Raw genomic sequence first — 24,238 nt, forward strand, 5'->3', positions numbered from 1 at the left:
TGAACTCGATTCCCAACGTTCACGCTGAAACCGGTGTCATACGTTCATTTGAAATCGGTGTCACTCATACGTTCACAATGAAATCAGTGTCATACGTTCACAATAAAAAATGTATCATACGTTCACACTACTATCGGTGTCATACGTTCGCACTGAAATTGGCGGTGTCATACGTTCACACTGAAATCAGCAGTGTCATTCATTCACAAAGAAATCATTGTCATGCGTTCACAAGTATCGTACGTTCACACTGAAATCGGTATCATACTTTCTAGTACACAAAGTAACAATCCGCAGGAAGACATGTTAGACTATCTGGACACATTGTTCTGCATCCCAGTCGAGCTGTCTTTGCATTTACTATTTAATGTTGAATGCTTGGCCAATAACCAGCAAATAATCATTTTGTAATCTTCAGTTTGACTCGACCTCAGGACCCGACCAAGGTTCAAATCAAAATCTCCCGCACTAGAAGCGGACACCCTACCACGAGACACCCGAATCCGTGCATTGAGGTTCAACCAGAATCCAAGGTGAACTTTGCATGATGCACAAGTACCTATGACAAAATTTAATATTTTCGATAGTCTTAAATTATAAACCTGACTTTAATGGAAAATAACTGTGTTCAATATGCCGAATACAATCTAAATAATTTCATTTAACCATTTTTATCCATGATTGAGCAGGGTTTACACTAACTGTTGTTTTGCATGTTGACTACTAGATTTCTTTTTTTTTAATACGAATATCATTTAAATTTATAATAATGTTACATATAAACATTTTTGTTTTTCAAATAAACGTGCACACTATGTTAACCAATTGAATATGTTGAAAGATAGGGCACCTTTGGCAAAACTAAGGCTAAATGCACATAATCTTGAAATTGAAAGAAGTAGATACATGCAAGTTAACAGAGAAGAAAGGTTGTGCAAATTATGTCATAATAAAAATATTGAAGACGAAAAACATTTTATCTTGCACTGCACAAAATATGAATCACAAAGAAATGTTCTTATATCAAAATTGTCCTATTTTAAAAAATATGACAAACAATCCCAAACGGAGGATGAATATATCAAACTATTACTTAATAGTAAGTGTAGCAAAACACTTAGATTAATATCATCTTTTATTAACCAATCATTTGTATTGAGGTAAAATGTCCTTATAAATGAGTAATATGAACAATTTGAAGCTATAACATACAATATACTTATGTCAGTAGTCTATTCTTATAAATTAACCTATATATATATAGACAATAACTGTTTAGCGTCTTTAAATATCAGCCGTATTTGTACGAGGCTAAGAAACAAGGTGTATGCGAGCTTTTAGCGAGCTACTACACCTGTTTCGAGCCGAGTACAAATACAGCTGATATTTAAAGACACTAAACAGTTATTGTCTTTATCCTGCAATTAATTATGTATATTGCTTGTGTTTTGAAAGACACAAAAACTAACATATTTAGCATTTATTTTCGATTTGTAATCCCTTGAGGCCCGCGTAGTAATATCAAAATCACACATGACTCTGAAGACGGGTTCGCCAAAAAAGAATCTCGAATGGTCAACAATAATACATCGCTCAAGGTGAATAATTATCTATTTTAACATAACAACTAATGTCAACAGTAAAAACAAATAACAAAACATTGTCAAATTTGAAACAGAAGTGTACGAGTTGTCCTACGCTTCAGACTTGACTTTCACTAAACATGCATGCTGAAATTGACATGGTTGATTTTGTAACACAATCATACACATTCATGTTTTGAAATCGACAATTGTCATCGTCATTGGAATGCAACTGGAATACACATTCTGAAATTGACATGGTTGATTTTGTAACACAATCATACACATTCATGTTTTGAAATCGACAATTGTCATCGTCATTGGAATGCAACTGGCAGTGGGCGGAGCTTTAAAGTGATATCTGTCTAATATACAGATACAGCATAGCGATATCCATAGGCGGATCCAGGGGGGGGGGGGGGGCTGAGGGGCCCGGGCCCCCCCTTTCGTGGGAAAAATTTGGTTGATTATATAGGGAATTATTGAAGCATGACTGGAGCGGCCCCCCCCCCCCTTTTAGGTCAGTCAGCGCCCCCCCCCCCCTTTTAGGTCAGTCAGCGGGCCCCCCTTAGGAAAAGTTTTGGATCCGCCACTGATATCTGTAGGACAGTATCTGTATAGTAGGACACCCAATTGCAGGATAAATTGGTATATTTATAACTGCACATTTCATTGTTCGAAATGTGCCCAATGCTATGGTATGTAGTGTTGTTTAATTGCTGCATCATTACTATTTGTATACTAGTTATATGGGCCGTTGCCAATTATTGTAATTGAGTTTGTGCCAATAAAATATTTGCAAGTTGTATTTGTAATTTGTATAAACAACATTTAAATTTATAATAATGTTACTTATCATCAACATATATGTTACGTCAGATTAAAAATACCACAAAAAGACCTTGGCATTGTATTTTTTTTTTTGGGGTGATAATCTAAACATGTAGATATAAATATAAAGAGATGTGTTTTGATTGCCAACGCGACAATTTTCCACCAGAGAACGAATGACGTAGATTTAAGCAATTATAGGTCACCGTATGGCCTTCACCAAAGAGGAAAACCCATACTGCAAGGTCATTTTGGGATATAATTTGTCATTGACATTTACATCTCCAATTAGAAGTCATTCGTAGTCAACATATATGGTGTTTGTATTGCTTAAATTCTATTTAATTATGACGAAGTACGACTGTAGACCGAATATCTGTAATTTAATACTTGATTCGTTAGCATCTTCAATAAAAATGAAAATAAATTATAAAAAACGAATCTTGGGTTTTCCTTGAAGTACGGTTTTCTTACCACGTGCTTGATAAATTTAAAAACAAAGCGTAGATATTCTGTAGATATGACATACAGTGTCAAATAGATCATACTTAATTAAAGTAGTTTAAAAAATTTAACCAAAACAAAAAACTGATAAATTTTTAAAATACTTAAAATTTGATTGATTGTGTAATAAAATTGTCGTAAATCACTTATCTGTGATCGTAAAAATTGCGTAAATTGTTAACAATACGTCTCATAAAGTATTGTTTTGTTAGAAAACTATACAGTAATATAATATGCTTGCACGTGTCGGACTAGTACAGATATAACCAAAAAATATAAAGATTTTTTTTTTTAGAAAAAGAAAAATAACACATAATTAAAAACCAATTCTTCAGAGAACAATTGAAGGTCTTTCCACCTCGATAATAAGAATGAAATTTAAAAAACGATGTTAGGAAATGTCACTCCGTGTTAATGTAATGTGGTAAATCAAACTGATATAAAAAAAAAAAATAATAGATTTATGCAGAAGACTTTAATTGTTTAATAATGAACCAGAATTAATTTTTAGCAAAGGTCAAAATCTAGAACGTCCAATTGACCTTTGACCTTGACCTCAATTTTGAGGTTATTTGTCAGTGATCTCAAATCAAAAGATCCCAGGTCAATCACTTGTATGGTTGTGGATAATACTGATTTCAAATACATAAGGGGAGAAAATTCCTATGAAGGTTAACCAAAACTCTTCGTCTTAAATAGGTTAAAGTTGCGCCTTATTGTAAACAGTTATTTGGCACACACATCATATCATTTACTGAAACAGTTTCTTTTGAATAAGGATAGCAAGCAAAATTCAAAATTTATAACATGACCTTGACCTTTGACCTTCGTAAATTTTCAAAGGGAATAACTCCCATAAGATGTTAATTCTGATCACTCAAGTCAAAATTATTTTTTTCACCAAATCATTCTTAAGAGTAGACGAACAATTTGGTGAAAAAATAATCAGAAGAAAAACAAAAGGTCTTCTTACGAAAAGTGGAAAGACCTAATAATTCGTTGTTTGAATGAGCTTTTCTAAATAGCAGCAGTTCAACTCGGAAGTATCCAAATGTAACAAGGCTGAGGATATGAGGCGTCCATTCATTTTCGAAGCAGTTACCCTGGTCCTTCATTTAGGATAATTTAGTTTATGTAAACAAGACAGTTCAATCGCAAAACAGTGTTTCAAGTTAACTTTTGTTTAAAAAAAAAGTATAAATCATCGGCTTAGGCAAGCGGAGAGGATGATGATGAGCAGACCCATGAATCTGTTTCATCTGAAGTTGAACCTAGTGGAGTGATGGCTTCTCGTCTGACTATAGCAACAAACAACTACAACACTATATCCTGATATCGTTTCTTGTGACATCGTAAACGACGTGATAAAAAAAATTCAATTTGTAATAGATCGTGATAATTCCTAGGCTTATGAATTCCCGTTTCTATCTAGGTTCAAATACTAATCTTATTTTCAATCAAAGAATAAATTTCCAATGTTCCCTGCCATGCACATTACATGTCATATTTTATCTATCAAAGGGCAAGGAACAAGGGAATAACTAAAAAAACACTTGTTTATTCTTTTTCTTTTTTATTTTCAATATCTTCACAGCAAATGAAATGGGATTTCCATTACAATTTATATTTTAAAGGGTCATAACTGGTTAAAAATATTTGATTGCGACTTATTTTCGAAAGTGTCAAAGACATTGCTGATGATATAAGTTTCACTTAATCTGACAAGAAGTTTACACATGAAAATGCTCACAAGACCGTACGGTCGGACGCCCGGTATTTGTATGTCTCCTTCAACGAGTTTAGCTAGCTAAGTAATCAAAAATCAAAAACCAAAGGTTGTAGACTCAAATTCCTGGAAAAGGGAGTCACTTCAGTTCCTATATTCCGAAGTTCCTTAATTATACAGAAGTGCCGCTGTAATGGGGTCCGTTTTTGATATGTCAAATATAAGATTGGGTCGGAAACTTTTACATCAAATATTTATGAATTGAATGATGGTAGTTTCGATGAAACAATAAAATTCGGTTGAAAATATAAATATATGAATTGGTGGGTATTTTGAATTTAAACAAAAATTTAACTAGTGTCGGATTCTGGGATTCTGGGGAAGTACATGTGCTAATATAAAAAATAATTTTCTGCATAAAAAGGTCCAAAAAAAATTTCGCATCGCTCCGCTCGGCGAAACATCCACATCATTTCAACCCTAGCTACGCCTCTGCTAGGGGTGATCTCAGGTGCTCCAGAAGGGTAAGCAGATCCTGCTCCACATGTGGCATCCGACGTGTTGCTTATGGTATAACAAATCCAGTGAATAGTCTAATTCGGTAGGTCACATTCATGAAACGGAAGGGGAGTGTAGTTACGACGTAAGGAACATATCCGATATTCTTTGTGAAACGGTTATTCTTTGTTAAACGGTTAAAGTATTACGCAACACTTTTCATCTCATCTAAAGAGAAGGGCAGATACAAGCAAAAAACACATTCCACAATGTGTGGTACCCGAATTGCGTTTTTGTATATCACAAATACAGAATGCAAGAAGTTTGTGCCATAAAGTTAAGTTTATTTGAAACTTAAACAATTGTTTATTTATTTTAAAGTAAATGCAATGATTTCATAGATTGAGTATAAACTTTCTGTGACTGTAGAATTTGTACATATACCATTTGATTTAGAAGACATGCAACCTCACGGATTTGAATTTTTGTTAGTGTTTTTTTTTTTTTTTTTTTAGTTTAGTGTGACGTCCATTTTCACTGACCAAGTACACAATTTTATTTAGGGGCCAGCTGAGGACCATCTACGGGTGCAGGATTTTCTCGCTGCGTTGAGGACCTATATGTGGCATTCAGCTGTTGTCTGCTCTTTGGTAAAGTTGTTGTCTCTTTGACATATTCCCCATTTCCATTCTCAATTTTAATCTCACAGATTTGGGATTTTGTTTTTCTCATAAAAAAAATGTTTTATTGCATTTTTCTTTGCTCTTACGACAAATTATTCGAGCTAAAGTATTATTTCTAATGTTATTTTAGGGCGTTTTGTGGTTGTTGTTTTTTTTTTAGACAAACATTCGGATGTTACATTGGTACTAAGTGTGCTTCACGTCTCTTGTATTTGTATGAAACATGCTTTATATAAATAAACTCGCCATAGATACCAGGATTGAATTTCGTAATTATACGCCAGACGTGCGTTTCGTCTACAAAAGACTCATCAGTGATTCTCGAATCCAAAAAAGTTTAAAAGACTAGATGAACAAAAAGATACCAATCCAATCCATTTAGTTTAAAAATATGCAAACATCATAATCATTCATTGAAATGAAATGTCAAGAATATGTCTATCACATCTATACTACTAAATAAATAATACCACAAATAGCATGTTAATTTTGTACCTTTGCTTACAACTCGAAGCATGGATGTGAACTGATTGATATTTTAGTCTTAAATGCATGATTTTAGTATAAGTTGTTAATGGCTCTGAACTTGTTACCAGTACTTGGGAGTACTGTATTTAGTCTTTTTTGTTGTGGGGATGTATAAATACCCTGCCACTTCTGTTCTGTGTGTCCTTTTCGTCTGATTTTTATAATTTGTTCGTTTGTTGAACTGTAATAATTTTGATTTAATACTAAGTATTCTTGTATTTATGTTGAAAAATTTAATATGAAAATGTTAATTGGCTAGCTTTGCATGGTGACTACATCTTCCGTGGATTTTTTATTAACAGAAAGTGCAACTTTACTGATAGCACATTGGAATTGAATAGTAAGCATGACGTAAAGATCAAATCGCCAGTCTGTTTATAATTTGAAGGGTTAACAATACTATTAAAAGAAAAACAACCAACTAATCAACCAACAAAAAAATAACCAAACAAACAAACAAACAAACAAACAACAGACGAACATTTTTTTTGGATAGTCACAATTTCTACAGAGTAGAATGGATTGGTAAGCCCCCCCAAAATTATTGTAAATATACCTAATAACATTGTTCAGATGTGCCTATTGGATATTCGTATTCATATTTTTGAATACTCGTAGTCTTTAATAAACATTTGCATTATGGCTTCTGATCTCTTACATTTATTTTTAACAGCACAAACTGTCAAAATAGGCTCATTTTGCGATTCTGTGATATGTACGACCAAGAACTAATGGTGCAATTGTCATTTAGTATTGATTTTTGTTATCAGTAAATTAAAAGCAATCTAAATAGTATTGGCATGTAAGTATGCACATGCATGGGACAACAAACTGCCGATACCTGTATTTTGGCATTGCACAAGGTCATGATTTTCTCTGTTTATGACGTCTTTACACTAAAACCATTAAATATTGGATGTGTACTGATTGATATTTTAAATGCATGATCTTTTTTATAAGTTGTTATTGGCTTTGAACTCTCAGATCTGTACTTGGTGTCTTTTCGTTGCTGGGATGTACAAGTACCCAGCCACGTCCACTCTGTTCTTTTGTTTACAAAACCTATTAAAGGAGCTGGTATTTAGTAAAACCTTCTATATAACTGTTAAAACATTAGGTATTACTTTGAAATAAAGGCCATAAATAATTAGGGATATGGAAGTCAGTAACTGCGTCGTTATAAATTGCTTTAGATTTGCGATAAATAAGAACACATGAAATGCACTGTATATGTTTTGAAAAAATGCGATACAAAACATATAATGCTAAATCTTTAGGGGTTTAAACTATTACTGTCACACACTTTGATTTTATATTTGCAAAATTGTCAATATATAAGGTATGTAACTTATAGATCTACTAAAGTGAATTTGCTCCGAATGACCCTAGATCTGTCTCAGAATAACCTTCAAGTGTCAGGCAACGATCACTTTTCGATTATGACGTCAAATGATTTAAATTATGACGCAAAATTTTATGGAAACTTGTTTGACTTTAAGCTGGGACTATTATACTAACATATTAATTCATGTCCCAGCTGTAAGTAATGTAAACAAATTTGCATACACGTGTAAATACGTCAATCAAATATCGGTAATGATTTTGTTGTATTCAGAGGCTAAGTGTCTTACAGATCACAAACAGAGGCGGATTTAGAGGGGGGCCCAGGGGGTCCGCCCCCCCCCCTTTTTGAGAAAAAAAATGGTTGCTTATATAGGGAATCACTGAAGCGTGACTGGAGCGGGCCCCCTCTTAGCGCAGTCAGTGGGCCCCCACTTATGAAAATTTCTAGATCCGCCAGTGACAAATACCAATTATCCATACAAGAAATCAAATAAACTTTAATGCCTTTATTTAAAGAAATGCAAGTTCAGTTAGAAATGCCATCTGGAGAACCAAATATAATTATCGATGTAAAATTCGTCTGAAGTGCGACAAATATGTTTTAGTTCAATTTTAAAGTCTGTAGATAGGGTCTAAAACAATGAATGTCTTTGTAATTAAATACTAAATAGTTTTGTCTCTTGTTGCATATTTAAAAAACTGATTGATTGATCTGTAATTGTGGTCGTTACTAACTGTTGAATGACATGCATTTTTTGTTAATTAATTCGAAGTTGTCAATTTGCAAATATTTTGTGAATTCCATTTATATCATCACACAAGTACAGACTTCTCCATAAAAAAGCAAAATTATTAAACCAGACAGTATTTATTATTAAAATACGTCAACTTTTGAGAAATAATACTAATTTAAAGTTTTACGTGGTTTTTAGACGGACTCCTTGACTTATTTTAAAAGTATGTGGTTTGTCTGTTCATAGCATATATTAATTTTTTTTCAGAGTAGAAACATAAATTCGTATTTAAATATTAAATAAACGAATTTGTAACCCGGGCCTCGCAATAACTTTTTTGTAAATCTGTCTGTTGGGCCACACCAATTTAATTTCTTGTTCTACGGATTTTTGGACTCCAAAATTTGGGGCGAGCGAGCGATTTGAAAATTTTAATAAAAAAATATTTAATTTGCAAATTTTTGAGGCGAAGCTTGAAAAGTAAAGGCGAGCGATTATAATTTTTTTTTGTAAACATAAAATAGTAGGTTTTGACAATATTAAAGCTTGATTTATCACTTGTACTTTGACATTTCTTTAATTTCTGAAGTATTTTTCCCTGTTCACCAAGAAATAATTAAATCTGGGTTATGTATGTGTGACTGACAATGAGACAATTCTCCTTCCAAGTCATAATCAGTTTGGGGACAACCCCTTAATGTTATAAATATCCCTTTTACATTTTTATGAGGGATCAATATAAGTTATAATATATTTGTTTGTACAAAAGGCTCATATTTTCTCAAAGAACTATATATCTATCTGGTATTAAATGGTCAAAACATGTCCAAGAATTTTGTAATATTCCTAGACTTTAACCATGTTAACACATTTACTTTAACAGTTTAATATTTATATTCAAAATAAGTGGACCTCTTTTAGAAAAGTTGTTTAAAATATGATGTAACTCTCCTCTTTTTGAGTACAAAATTCTAAGTTTAAAAGGTTTTGTATAGAAGAACTATACAAATCCTTGGTATTTCTATTTTCTTTTCTACATCAGTAAAATGACCCCTTGTCTGAGGGAGGGTTGTTCTCAACCTGATAATAACAAACACAGGTCAAAGTACGGCCTTTTACACAGGGCTTTGATACAGACCAAACAGCAGGCTATAAAGGACCCCAAAATTATTAGCGTACACAATTCGAAGAGGAAAACCAACGATCTAATTTATATATCATGTATATCCAAAACGGGAAAATACCAATGATTGAACAACATCAACAAACGATAACTGCTGAACGACAGGCCCCTCAATCAATCAGGACAGGTGCATAAACATGCAGCGGCTATGGATAGTTTTGTTTCGCCAGCATACAATATAATTGCAGTTGAAGGCAAATCCTTCAGAAGTTCTTTGTACTTTATTCTAAAAACGAACATTTTTTAATAGGGAATATAAGTAAGGGGGAAAGTAACCAACTTTTTGTTCTTTTATAATATTTACAAAAAAACGGTGCGGGAAATGGACATGATTACATTTCCGGATGCGGGAAGCGGGAATATAAAAAAAATAAAAAAATTCTGTTTTGAAAAAAATAGGTGCGGGCGGGTCCGTCGAACAAGGAATCAAATTGGTGTGGCCTTGGTTACATCCATCGGACTATCTTTACCAAATAGCAGTAAACATTTCTCGCGCATTATCTCAAACATTGTCAATGCAATATTCAAGAAATAATTGATGCAAGCTATACTTTATTGTAGTTTTAACATGGGTAGGCATTATATTCGTGATTATTTTTGCCCGAGTGACAGTGAGGGCTAAATAACACGAATAAAATGCCTATCGATTATTATTTCGGACAATTAAGATAATTTCTATGTCTGATGTGTATAGCTCTTCCATGAACCTCCCTTTTTTGTTTGTATACAAGCAAACGACTGGCAATCTGATTTCAGAGAGAGGAGTTTTGAACAGCCAGCACGAAGGGTTGTTGTATCTCGGTCAAATATGTCAATTTCGAATTGCCACACGTTACAGTCATTATAAATGAATTAGTTACTACATGTGCATCATTTTAGAGGTTGGAATTGTTTTATGTTAATCAAAATTAAATGCATGCCAATTTCAGTGATAAAAATTCATTATTCTGCAGTAGTCAATATACGCATGTGCAAACAAATTTTATTGGATTTAGAGCATGGGGTCATATAATTGTCACCCGACAGTGCCAAATTTCTGACGCTGTTAGTTTGATTTAAAATCTGTATATACATAAGAGGTAAATTAGCTATACCACATTGTTGAGCTAAATTTCAGACAAATTGTGATCCAAATAGCTTTACGATTGGTCGTTGTTTGATTAACGACAAGTGGCAAATATTTCATACATAATCATGAGTACAAATTGATAGAGATACATAAAAAAAGTTCAGCTGCCACGAATAATGTAAAGCAAGAACAAATTATATTTAGAGTAGAGAACGAATTTTTGCCTTGCAACAATTCCAACTAACGAGCCCTCACAGTGTTGTTACGAGTGTATTTTCTAGAATAGAGAGCACTGTATCCTCCCGTTACGTCGCATCGGATTCAACTCCACCTCAGACTGAACGTTCCTGCGTATGTCTACTTATTATCCAGCTCAGCCAAATAGACTTCCCTCATAGCATGAGGAAGTTTATCTAAACACCATAGAAAATCACTATTTTTTATGAAACGAAAGTGATGGCCTCTATATATGTTGTCTACAATATAGTAACATTTTAACGACACAATGATGCAAATATGTAAAAAAAAAAAAAACAAAAAAAAAAACGCGTAAATATATCCCTTTTATACAATTGCAATTGATACGAACTAAATGTACAAATAAATTAAAAACAAAATATGCTGCCGTGACAAAATAAAAACAAAATAATGTGCCGTGACAAAAAAAAAAAACCAAAATATGTTGCCGTGACAAATTAAAATGAATTGCAATTTTAAATATATCTTAAAAATAATTTAAACAATCACCTTTCCCACTATATAATGAATTGAATATAAAATACCTAAAAAATGAAGATCTTCAAATCTCGGGCATTAAGTTGCTACGAGTAAATTTTGAATATTAATACTCTACTTTTGTTGTCTAGTTTTAAATCCGAAATCCAAACATATGAACTTGCAGGCGGATCATATCGCATTAGCTATATTACAATTTTGAGTTATTTACTTTTCTATTGTAAATGTATCTAGACTTTAAACATCAAGTTGTTATAATATTTATCTATCTATTAAACGGCTCGAATATACTTTGATTTTGAAGATTGGTGTATTGGGTCTGTGAAATCATATGTTTACAAATATTTATTTTACAATCACGTTATTTATATCTTGTAGAAAAAAATAAAAAATTTGGAAAATTGTATATGTACATGATATAGGTATTTCTTAAGTGGAAGACCATTTTCATAGCCGTATATTAAAATGTTCAACTGTTTACAAAGTTGACGATGGAATTTGGAGAATCCTTGACGGTGTTCTTTATAATATTTGTATTAGTACTATAGTTTTTGAACTCACAGTTACATAATCGATGTATATGGAATACTTTGAATTTTTTAACGATAAAAAAAAATTCGTGCCAGCTTTATATCGGTTTAAGTGGAATATACTTGGGATTCATGATTATACTACAAGTGCAATGGCTTATAGGTCTAAAATATTGACCCTGGAACTTTGAGTGCTCACTGATAGTTGATTGAAACAAAGCAATGACTATTTGGAAGACTTAGTACTGTGAGTAAAACACACCATTATATTTTGCGTATTTTTGTCAAAAGTTAGTCCTTGTGTGTCGCTAGTATTAAAATGTATGATAAACCAGGAAATCCCCTTACAGATTTTATATACTTTAATGATTTACTGACAAATGATAATTTATCATAAGTTTAGTTTGAGTAATGACAATAAAAATAGAGTCGTTACCATCCCCAAGAACTCTCAAACCAAACATATGAAAGTATAGAATATTTCCCATTTAATTGTTTCCATTGCGAGCCAATTTTGTTAATGCTCCTTGACCTTCAAATTTTCTATTTAAAATGCAACCTAAAGATACAGATGGTATATGCTTTTCTAAAATATTTTTTATCTCATATACGAGGACCAGAAATATTTTAAACAGCCAAATACTGACAAGTATTGTCATTGGCGATTTTAAAATTTGAAAAAATGTGGGATATGTTGCCTACTTTAGACTTTCATGTGGTGTTTGTCAATTTTTGAGGATTCCGATTTAACTGAATCGATCTCTTTTTATTTATTTACCGGATGCGATAGTGTATTTCTAATAATATATTTCCGAAGTCCCGTTCCTGTTTTTAAAATCATGGAAAAGGAGCGATATGGTCTGTTTCTCATTTCAACTTATCCGTTGTCAGCCCAACAGTATAATTTGTTTATTTTTTAATGTAATGTCAGTCAAAAAATATCGTACGATTACTTCACAAGTAATTTGAAACCCCTAAAAAATCAAAATAAAACGCTAGTACTTAAAACAGTGTATGCGTACCATTTCGTCTCACATTGTGTGGGATTGGGTGGAGTTCGAATATTTTACTATATTGACTCAAAATAGACTTTCAATTTAGTATAAGAGACATGATGAAAGGTCAAGTTTCATTTGCTTTGAATTTAGAGAAAAGTAATCCTTCAGCACATATACAATAAATTTAACTGCAATCCGTATCACGAAGAAATTTAAACTATGTGCATAGCTGATCTTTTATTCACCTTTCAGATTTTATTTCATAATAAAAAAATAAACTTATACAATTTCGTTTAGTTTTTAAAAGCATTAATATGAAAAGACTAAAATCATGTTCTAAAGTTACTAAATAAAGTTTGTGTTTACAATAAATACATGTCAGTTGTCAATCGTTATTAAGTATATCGATGTCGAAGTCATACATGTATCTTTATTTTCACCAACTCACTCATGCAAAGTGAGTCGTAATTGAAGCTTGCTATTCTTTTTAGTTCCGTATTGGTCTTATGGCCCTAACAATTCTACGTGTTGATATATCCCTGACATTAAAAAAATCTGGTTCAAGGTTCCTGATGAGGTTTAATCCCAAAACTACTTTCGAATGCACGAAATTTATAAATTTAATAATTTCGGGTCCTCAATTAATAATGATGAACAGCTTCGGTTGTTTGAGCAGTTACAGATTCGGCCATGTAATAAGCGATGGCAACAAAACATTCATTTACAAGCTGGTATATCTCTTACTTTTACTAATCGTAAGACTTTATCAAATTGTATAAACAATTGATAACTTTTTTAATTGTAAAAGTTAAGCATATTTACAAATATGAACACTGGAAATATGAAAAATAAAAAGTATTTTTTAAGACATATAATAGACAGAAAGACCATAACCGATCATAGAAAACAATATTTATCATAAAACCAAAAACCAAAATCAATCAAAATTAACACTAACGGTCAAAAACAATCGACGAAGCGAAGGCGAGACAAATCAAAGGAACAATAATATAAATAGGAAAACTGCTAACAACGAAATGTTTGAATATATAATTAGACACTATAAAACTGAGACAATCCAAGACAAACGAAATTCATCGTAGACTCACAAACAGTCAAAAATGAAGACTAACGAAATAAATATAAACCATAACTTTAATTTAATATGATACTTTTTGATTGCCGGAATCTTGTGACGTCATGTTGATGTGATATTAGATTCAGTTTACATTTTTATGGATTTTTGGATAATTCCCAACATTTGGTTTGTTTCTTTTGTATTCAACTTTTCTTTATTTAATTAAGTGTTTTCTTTTTTCCTTTTTATTTTTATTTACTTTGTCTTGTTGAAGTCCGAAAGTTCTAAAAGCGTTTAATTTCTGGTATGGTTATCGATCTGACAAGGAAACAAATTGTAAAGAGACCTAAACTTTCTAGCTTCAGTTTAGAAGAAGTGTCTTACAAAACCTTAATTTTTAAGTTAAAACTTATTTTTCTCAGTTCAGCATTATTTCACCTTTATCTAGTAAATTAAACATGCACACCCAGAAGTCATATAAAAGTATGCAAAAGTTGCAATAGAGTTTCCAAAAAAGCAAAGCAAATGTTCACCTTTAAACCTATGTTCCGACTTCCATGCACTTGTAAACCCTCCCCAGTGGTCTTCAGTTTGGAGGTAAATACAGTTATGACAAGCATTTTTGATTATTAAAGTACATATTCCATCAATTCTGTGTATCGTAAAATATAAAGATTTGAATCTTTCTTGTATATATTTTCAAAAGAACATACCTCGGCCCTAAAGTGTTGAAAACTATCTTAAAGGTATTTTTATTTGGGTATTATATAATATGAACTTCTATGTAAGCGTGTGATAGAATACAATTAATCATGACTCGACATTTCTGTTTATCCCTAATAAAAACATTAAACAGTAGTTATTTTAATCTTGATTTAAAGTGCTTATCAAATTAAAACAAACATTCCAATAACCCTGATTATACAACGGAATGATAAAGGAAAAATGATATGTATGTACTATGTACACATATATTAAAATTCAACGTGAAAATGATCTTATGTAGAGTCTATTAGATGTTCAATCTGTCAATCACTCGTATATATATATATAAATAGATTCAAGGTGAAATAAATAATAGCATTAATTGAGGATACTTCTAAAAAAAAGAGAGGGATATTGTATTTTTCAAACCTCAGAGCAGCAATAATTCTTAGTTCAGAATTCCGCCTGTAGTTACTTACAAATTATTTTTTTTTACTATCTTGGCGAGCAAATGGGGTAGAGCTTATTAAACACTGAATAATATTTGTGTAATTTGAAAAAAACATTTTCGATTTATACGACAAAAAGATGGATAAAAATGCATTATCTATAGTTATGCATGTTATTGCAAAACTAACTAAATTTTATTTAACTGGGTGTCCTTATGTGTAATATTTTACAAAACAATTATATTTAAGACTATTGTATTAAAATTTCGCACCGATATATAGCAATGCGTACAGCGCTAAATTCCAGTTTGGTAAATACCATTTAAGGTGCTAACTTCCTATCGATATATAGCAATATTTCCAGCGTTAAATTCCAGTTTAAGGGGGTTGACCTTGGTTTAGGGAGACAACTCTTTAAATCAGTCAAGCGTTTGTAAAAGTCAAGTTCATCAATGTATTTTAAGCATTTACCTGAAACAGATTGAAAATAATCTATGTAACCTAGAAGCTTAGAATATGTTTTTGAAAATGGTTGACACAAACGTACTGATGATTTTAAGAGTTATTTCCCTCAACCTAGGTCTACCTCCTTAATATATAGCAATGTGTAGCGCAAAATACCAGTTCCACTTATAGCAGTGTCAAGAGTTAATTTTCAGTTGGATATTTAGCAATGTCAAGCGCTAAATTCCAGTTTGATTTCTACAAAATTGTTTCAAAATTTCAGCTGAAGTCCGCCTCTCCTCACTGTGTTGAAGACCCATTGGTGATCTTCGTCTGTTTTCTGCTCTTTCGTCGGGTTGTTGTCTCTTTGCCATATTCCCCATTTTCATTCTCAATTTATAGTATATTATTTAGACTCTTTAATATTAATAGTTTAAGTAAGTTCGACCCTTTTCTGATTTAGACCTTGTCAGTGAAACAAATTCAATAAAATTCAAACCTCTTTCAAGTGAACCTAGGTTGAAACTAGTGTTGCTTAGTATTTAGTGTTCTATATTATGTCTAATGTACTATTGTTTGTCTTTTTGTTTTTTTTTTTTCTTTTTTAGCCATGGCGTTGTCAGTTTATTTTCGATCTATGAGTTTGACTGTCCCTCCTTTTGAAAATAGGACAAGTACTTATTCAATGAAAACACTCTATAAGCGGTCACACATAATAAAAAAGGGTTTTTAAAATCACTACCTATCTATAGTGCTATAGTGCGTAAATTACCTCACAGACAGCAGACGTTCATCAGATATTATAATTGCACTCATTCTTATTAAGTAATATCTAAAAAAAAATATAATTTATTGCAGCAATTTCTATCAGAAATTACAAAATTAGTATACTGATTAAACATTTGAAGTTATGAATAAGAGTTTGAATTAAAGTTCTGACAGATCGAATGCAGCGCAAATAAAATAAAATATATGTAAATCTGTTCTTAAAAATGTAAAACAGTCATGAAAATTGATTTGTAAAATATACGTGGGAGGTATTTGACTAAGGATGTTTCTTTTAGTACTAAATTGATACAGGTATCTTTATTTGTATGTTAAAAATCATTGTACTGTCGCTTTATTAGTATTACTTAATTTTTGCTGTTGTATTTTAGTTTTTCGTATCCATACAAAATTCAATCTTTATTTCAATGTAACTTGTAACTCTGAACAATCCATCTCCGTTTCCGACTTCCGCCCACGCGATGCATAATTTTGCAGCTATCGTAGAGTTGTGGAATATTACCCTAAAAAATATGACAGTCAATTTTACATAGGAACCGAAACAGTTGAAGACCTTAATGACCTGAAATAACAGCCAAATCTGTTTAAGGTCACGCTTGCTTGAAAAAATGAAACTTATCTATAAACGGACAAATTTTAAATAAATAGCATAGACAAGAAAAGGTTGGCGTGAGAAGCCCCGGGATGCATATGGTAATAACAACTGCTCCATTAATGACAGTGGTCGTGTTACTCGCGACATGTAATCTTCGATGATATAGTAAGACGATGACAATTAGAACATCTCAATGGTCAACAAACTATAACAGTATTACAAAACGGTCAATCACTAACAGGTTACTCTTCTCATCATTTTAACACAATTATATTTTAATACTTAAAAATTTTGTTTTACAGCCTTATTCCAGTAATTTTATATTTTTATGTCAACGACCATAACTGCATAGACCCTATTATGATAACATGGAGACAATTGATTTATAAATAATACATAAAAAATCACATAAATGATCAAAAACATTGAACAGCACATCTGACCACACCCAACCATCAAAAGCCAGACTCCTCCAAAAAATAATAAACACAAACAAAATACACCAACATTTGAATTTCAACAAACTTCAAATCCGTAACCAAGAACAAAATGTATAAAGTAGTATGTCGAAATTATATTAAAACTTAATGTACTAAGATGATGTTTTATGTGAATTAAATGCAGTTTCTGTATAAATCAATGTATATGTGAGATTTCCTGTTCGCGATAAATTTGTCTGATTTAAGAGGGGGTGTTCAATGATACTGTTTTCAATCCTTTTAACATGATTTATTCGACCTCTAACCTTTTATGCGTTATTTCGTGCATATGTATGTCTCACAGCATTAGTAACCACCGCAAAACATTTAGTTTGCTAATCTCGTTGTTATTTGCCTCCCCGTATTACCTCAACCCTCTGCTATGACCCTAACAATCTTACCGTCCGCCTTCTCATTTTAAAATAATTTCAATGAAAGTGCTATGTCACGTGGTAATGGTGTCTTCCGGTGCATATGTTTGTGCATCAATATTGTGTTGACCAGATGTAAGTTCATATAAGTAAACACTATTTATTTATATGAGCATGTTATCTGAGTAAAGAATGTAAAGTAAAGTATAAACTGTTCCTTTTTTATTTTATCGTGTGCAATCAAAACATGAATGACAATTCACAATTTTCGGCTTCATTAATTTTCATCACATAGTGCCTAAAGCTTGCACAGAAAAACTTTGATATTAAATTATCTCTACCGATTTATCTAAAAGATGACGCCTGGTAACATTTGTTTTGCAACTTGCATTTTATACTTATACACTTTCTGTAAATAATCACATCGTAATTACCCTAAAGACTAACATATCGTGATTGAAGGCGTTTAAAAATTTCAAGAGTTTTAAAAATTTGGCGGCATAAATGGGTAGTAAAAATACGAAAACAACCACATATACAAAATACCTTTAATTTCTGTGAAAGTTTGTGGGAAAGTATAATATGTGCGTTTTAACATATTCAAAAAGGATTGCAGTTTGTACTTAATTGTGAATCGGTAATAGTCTTTCTATACTTATGGAAATATATGTTATAAAACATACAGCAGACGACACTACAACACTACAACATTATGTTAGGTAAGTGTGACCTAATTTCTTGATATGCAATAAATCATATAGAATTCAAGCTAGAAAAATGACTGAAAATAGAGTCGAGGGAAAGTCCTTTAAAATTCAAAAAAATGTTAATAACTGTTTGTGTGTTTAACATCAAGTGGCAAATAATCAATGCATATTTAGAACGAGATCAAACAATTAACAAAATAGGTTCTGTTAAAAGTTGCGAACGGCTTAGAAGACGGGGAATCCGGAAATTCATTGGGGGAGAAGGGCATGTTGCTTAGCGACAGAAAAGTTGCCTACAGCAAGAGCTAGGTTACCTTCGGGTATGTCAAAGCATAGGATCATTAATTCCCAAATAACAGAGCCAATGACTGTACCAGTACGAGGCAGTGGATTGGTCGTTCCTTCTGCAGTTTTCTGCTCTTTGGTCGGGTTGTTGTCTCTTTGAAACATTCCCTATTTCTATTCTCAATTTTATTCCAATTGAATTTGGATATATGCATGACTACGTCTTTATACATCATGCACAGCCACACGAGCTACATCTTAGCACGCGTCTTATATCGGTCGGAGATAGTGTGAGTTACTGTATATTTGTGTGTCCCATCCACTTTTAACAACACAAAGCAATTTAACGTTAAACCACAAAATTCTTTACGACCACACTATTCCTAAAAAAGATTTCAACACAATGCTTCATTTACTTCTTGCTATTCTACCAGATTACAAATACCAGCTGTTCCGCATACCCCACATTTGTAAGTTTGAATCTGAAAAATGATAAGCATGAACGATTAGCAGATAAGGAGTCTTCTTTTTAGAGAACACTTTGCCGCAAAAGTATCTTCGAGTGGTTTCAATGTAAAACAAACATCTGTATATGCCAACATTGTTCCAGTTACTGTTATTTTGTTCATTTGTTAAATCAAACCAGTTTTGCATTGTACTTCATGTACATATTGAAAAGATACGTATGCTCTTTTTTGACCGGGCGCGATTAAGTGTTATGGATAGATACTTCATATCCTTTGGTTTTTTCTGGTCCAGATCAATAACTTCAACACTTACAGAACTGTTTTCAAATGAGTAGGAATTTATACGTGTAACGCCATGAAACGGGTTATACTAGAGATTTTTGGAATCATATATTTAGAAAATAAAAAAATAAAAAAATAAGCATTAATGCCGTTTTAACAAACAATCTGTTCATGGAGTGGAAAAAAACAGTTAAAAAATTAATAGCATATAAAGATATGTTTAATTATCACAAGTTTCTTAATTCTGCCTTTTTATACTAGAATTCGAACTCCCAAAGGTTAATTGCAATTGGATTATAGAAAAACAGCAGCCTTAATTTCTACCATTCGACAGTAAAGTCGTTACTGCAGGAGCAACAGATTGGTTGTGTGTGATGTTAAATTCACAGCCATTTCCGATAATAATCACAATCTGAGACGAGATGTACTGTCGTCTTAAATGAGCTAAAGAAACTTTCATCAAACATAACTCACGAGTGCATTTCGGGGTTGATAGGGGGTATATACAGTTACGTCAACTTAGTAGTGAGAATAGTGGTTTGGCTTTGAGCAATGGAATTATGTAGCCACGTACGGTAGAATTGGAATGTTTAAATCAATGACTCGTGTATGGGGAGAATATCTTGCTCCCCGTACGTTTAAGAAACAACTCTACTAGACTAGGGGTGTGTTGCATTATGTCCCCAATCGTTTTCCAGGAACAGTTTAATTTTTTCGACCTCAAGTCATCGTGGACCACACTTAAAAAAACTTACTTATGGACTGCATTATAAATTTGATTCCGTCCTTAAGATTCATAAATATTTGACATTGGACGTTGAGAAAACGGCACATACATCTTTAATGTACAGCCTCAACTGGCTAGGTGCCGTTGTAAGAGGACTATAGCACCTTTTTGCTGCCATCCAGCAAATGCCATGCTTATGTAATACAGTGAAGAATGTTAATTTCGACTGTTCTATCAAATCCTTGTTGATTTCGTTTACCCTTGTATTTGGATTTCCAAACTCCTTGTCTCGAGTGTTTACCTGAAGACAATAATTCCAGAAATAGTGCATTGGTATAGTTAAAGTAGGTTTTATTACAATTAATACAACTGCTGCCAAGCAATGCATACACATTAACCCTCTTATTTCAAGATGGGGATATATGCTATCTATAATATGTCGACAATAGTGATATAAGGAGTAATGAAAACAAATAATTTGAAATAAAAGTCAGGAACGTAATATCAAAACAAAGATTAACGTAAAACATAAATAGAAGTTTGAAGTATGACTTTAATATCCTTTTCAAATATAAATATGATTTTAGAAGCTCTGATAACATTTTGCATTAATGGAATGACAAAGATGATTTGGATGAAATTGCGTCAATTTTCAATTAAATTTCAATAAAACTTTAAAAAGTTAAAACCCAATAAATCTTCCAAAATTTCAAGAATGTCTTATTTAATCCCGTGTAGGAAGGTACAACAAAACTTTCGCCTTGATTGAAGTTCGCTAAAGTCTAATATAGCTACCCCATAGGAAGGATTTACTAACAATTTGTACTCGAGAACTGTGAACTTTACGTATCTCTTATTTTAACAATTGTTGATTTCGCTGACTTCTTTAGAGAACGTCTCGTTTTATAATAAATCACCTTTGCCGGATAGTTCAACGTTCGGGCCTAATCCAAAAATACACAAGTTATTACATAGGCTTCCTACTTTTAAGTAGTTTAACTCGACATACACAGAGCAACCCAGCATGTCCGAATGAAGATGGGACTTACCTGGCTTATCGGATGACCCCCTGGAAGGATTCTTTGTCTACCAAATTACCGACAGTCCTAAGTGATTTGTTTGAAATTATATGGTAAACATACTTTTATGTCAAATAACTGCAATAAAACTTTGTTATATTAACACAGATTATTAGTAAATACTCTTGTTATCATCGCACAAAGTTACACCAAGTTGTAAATTATACGGGAAAACTATTTCATATTTTTATTTTCTCTCTTGAATTCCTTTTAACAAGTTTACCTACATGTATGAAACGAGGAAATATCTTAACTCGTCATAAAAGATAAGTCAATGTATTTGACACTTATGTCATTATGACTAGTGATTTTTCCAATTTCAGATATCATTTCTTCAAATATTTTGCACTTAACATATTTGAGATAGTCCCGCTGTGATATATTATTTATCGTAGGTATTTCATGTTCCCTTTGCCATCTACATGCATGATGAATGCAATTTCAATAACATTTTAGTTTTACATTTTACTTTATATATGAAGCAATTGTAGCTTAATCCAATATATTCCGTTTAAACTTGAAGAATCAAGGGTCTCGGTGTCCGAATGATATCTTAGTAGTTTAATTACTGTATTACATCACTCGAGCCCAGTACGTGGTAAGCACGATCATATCCAATCTTTATTGACTATGCTTGTCAGTTTTCCTGTCGGAGGTTGGGCGTTTTCTTTGGGTCCTCCACCAATAAAAAATGACCGCTATGCAATAGCAAATAGTGCTGTAAAAGTGGCGTTAAAACACAGAAATTCAACTAATCGGAGGCTGAAAACAATGCCGTGCTTTCTAGGTGTCAAATAAACTTAAATCTTAATCATGGTATGATAGTTCCTTCATATAAACAACAATCCTCTATATTTTAATCCTTGTTTGTCAAACGTACACATATAATGCTGCTTTACCTGTTGATCTGTAATGCAACACTTGACATGCTATTAGTACATGTAAAAAGAAGACTGTTTACCTATTGATGTCTTTTTGGCTGAGTGTGTTGTTGAATTGCTCCTCCTCTGACATACTCCACATCTCTTTCTTTTGATTATAGAACGTTGATTATGGGCATAAATCTGTAAAGCTGTCGTTCATATTTGCTTAATTTCTTTAAATTTGAAGTAACAGGAGTTTGCCCATTTCCTATTCTCGTGAATTATTTGAAACATACAAGTCAAATCAAACAATAACAACCGGATGGGATCGCATGAACTCCTAGCGGAGCTAGACAGAGTACGAAAACGTCTTCCAGTTTTCTATGCGTCCATCTCCCGCTATGAGAACACCCTCATTAAAATATATTGCAATAGTGGATCACTAATGAGTCTTTTGTAGACGAAATGCGCGTCTGGCGTTAATAAAAAAATTCAATCCTAGTATCTATGATGAGTTTATTTGGCGAGTCTATAACACGTACGATTTGACAAAAGTTAGGTGTTATAGACAGACGTTCACCTATTCTGAACCAGTCCATTGATAACCAGCGCGCAAAGAAATGGTATTGTCCACGCTGTAATGAAAATGATTCTATATCGATTATGAGATGAGACATCGACCTGCTTCCTTGATATTCATTCGAATTATTATTCAACAATAATTTTGTTTCAAGACATCTTTTATAATTTTGTCAGATTTATTCTTAAAATTTCAAGATGTGCTGTTAAATTGCACCAGGTTTGCACTTTATGTATTCATTGTAAGTTAGATATGTTTATTTCAAACCAGGTGGACACGATGCTAGTTTTAACGGCTTTAATTAATGTTGTGTTAAACATGCATCTCCCTTATTGAAAAGTCGGTAAATTTAGATCGAATCAGGACTGCTGCACGCATGAATAGCAAAAGGTGAACTAATTGTGCAAGTGTTGTTTGAATTTTAGTGCTGCAAATGCCAAACACAAACTAACGGTTTCGGTATAGTACATGAGCATACATGCACGTTTTATCACTTTTGTGAGATTTTGTAAATGTTTTAGTAAAATCAACATTCATTATTCAAATTGGATTTAAATAATGTATTGTCATTTCAACCGACAATACAGCTAAAAATTGTTTTACATCAATGTGCTCAGAAGAAACTATGTCGCATTTGAGAAAAAGTAAAGCATGTTTTTTTGCGTGCGCACATTAATTGCTTTTTAAAATCTGTTGATATCAAGCTGAAGATCCCATAATTTATAGATATAGACGACACCATTGTCAAAAAGAAGAAAAAGACGAAAAGACTACCCAAATACTATACAGGAAAATAAAGATTGTGCACGAACACTATTACAAAACATGAGTACCGGTATTAGATTTAAGATTCAGATGTTTTGTAATGCTATGTTTTCTTTATTAAAAATTCTAATATGACGTGCTTCTTTCGCTTTGTAAACAAACCAATGCTCTAAATCCAATAAAATCTGTTTACACATGCGCATATTGACTACTGCAGAATAATGAATTTTATCAAATTGGAATGCATTTAATATATTTCATTAACTTAAAACACTTCCAAACTCTTAAATGATGCACATGTTGTTACTAATTCATTTATTATGACTGTAATATGTTGCATTACAAATTGACATATTTGACCTCGATACGAAAACCGTTTATGTTGGCTGTTCAAACTACTCCCTTTGCTTCTTTACAAACAAAAAAGGAAGGTTCATGGAAGAGCATACACAAACGATCTACACTTATGCACATCGGACATAATTTTTTTTTACCTTAAATGTCTCAATCAGAATTGCAATAATTGATGCAAGCTATATTTCTTAAGTGAAAAAAACACCTTCTCAAATGTATCTGTTTACCTTTATATTCTACTCAATGTCCAATACTAGTAGTCTAATTTTCTGACTT

At 32.4% G+C, this 24,238-nt stretch overlaps 1 protein-coding gene across 1 annotated transcript in view; it reads left to right on the forward strand.

Annotated features, from left to right (window-relative positions):
* Positions 1-11,873: 11,873 nt before the first annotated feature.
* Positions 11,874-24,238, forward strand: part of LOC143044914 (protein NDNF-like) — a 65,888-nt gene continuing 53,523 nt past the window's right edge. The window contains exon 1 of the mRNA XM_076217164.1: positions 11,874-12,195. The gene's annotated coding sequence lies outside the window, so the exon portion shown is untranslated. The remainder of the gene's footprint in view (positions 12,196-24,238) is intronic.

This window comes from Mytilus galloprovincialis, chromosome 9, assembly GCF_965363235.1.
Source record: "Mytilus galloprovincialis chromosome 9, xbMytGall1.hap1.1, whole genome shotgun sequence".
Lineage (NCBI taxonomy): Eukaryota > Metazoa > Mollusca > Bivalvia > Mytilida > Mytilidae > Mytilus > Mytilus galloprovincialis.